Source organism: Aplysia californica, unplaced genomic scaffold (assembly GCF_000002075.1).
Source record: "Aplysia californica isolate F4 #8 unplaced genomic scaffold, AplCal3.0 scaffold00284, whole genome shotgun sequence".
In the NCBI taxonomy this organism is placed as follows: Eukaryota; Metazoa; Mollusca; class Gastropoda; order Aplysiida; family Aplysiidae; genus Aplysia; species Aplysia californica.
Genome location: NW_004797554.1, coordinates 475,863 through 477,274, shown reverse-complemented (window position 1 = coordinate 477,274; position 1,412 = coordinate 475,863).

The window sequence follows — 1,412 nt, the reverse complement described above, 5'->3', positions numbered from 1 at the left end:
TATTATTATTCAGTGGAAGCTCTGTACGATTTAAAAGAAAAACCATAGTGAAATGCTTTGGTTTTAAAGTTCATGACTAATTCGCATGCAATGCGCCTATTGCGTGAAAAAATGGCTGATTTGAGTCACCATACAAAGGTTGCTCTTAATTTCACTATCTCAAATATAGCATCATTACCTTGAGGATACTGCTTAGAGCAAACTTTTGAAAAGAGGCGTATGACGGAGTCTAACAGTACACTGGCCAGTCCAGTCAACTACCTCTGGTTATTCTCACAATCTATAAGATGGACGCTCAATAGAATGAAGGCGGCAGTAGCGGTGGCAGAAACAGCAGCTACGGTATGCCCTAACAATTTCCTAACGGCCTTATACTTGTGTCCAAAATGTTATCTTCCTCCGTGATAAGAGGGGTAACTTCTATTAAGAAACCGTTTGTTTCGTTGTATTCATCGGTTGCTTCCCCTGATTTCGAGACCGCTTGAAGTATTAATTGTCCCCCACCTGTGCTGCGTCTTTTCCAATTTTAAGGGCCAAAATTAGTAGTGGCGTCAATGGCAACTCCAAAGGTCTAGTATTTAAATTCCTGCATGTCATTGAATGATGCATTTGATGTAAATGTACATTTTGTCAGCTTTACTTCTCCTTTCATATTGAATTTTCATGAGAGTAATATATATAATTATTTTTCTTATGTATACCTGCATGTGTTTTTACGGTCCTGTACAGCCGAAGAAAATTTCCCTCTGGGAAAATAAAGTACTATCTTATCTTATCTTATCTTATCTTATCTTATAAAAGATGCTGTTTACCAGCTTTCTCCTGCTTTGTCTATTATGCATCGCTTTCTGCTGATAGATAGATAAATAGACACTAAACAGACGGAAAGACACACAACTGCAGAGCTAGCTAAGTAGTCTGACAGAAAGACTGACTGACTGCTTTTATGAACTTTTCGCTACCCAAGAATTACAAAGTTCTATCTGTTCTGCACCTAGTTCTGAGAAATGTGACGTTAGAAATTTTGAGTTACACAACGTCCAGTTTTTACGAACGCAATTCTTTAAATATGTGAGGCAGCGTGGTGGAATCAGGCTCTCGTCAATTTTTGGGTTTGTAGAGTTATTAATATCATCTTAAAGCTTATTAACTTGTCTTTATTTGGAAGGAAAAATATTCATTTATCTTGAATACAAGTGGAGATATTTGCGAAAGAAGGAGGTGGAGGGTCACCTGTTTTCAGAGGTAAAATTAGTGAGAAAATAGCCGCAAAGATTAGTTATTTCCTTAACTTAAGAGTCCGTGGTAACTGAAAATTTACATTTTTGTGCATTTATTCAACGCTTTTCAGAAAAGTCCACACAGAAATGTGTTCTTTAATGGGCATGAAAGGCGTTGGGCCCCCCCCCAAA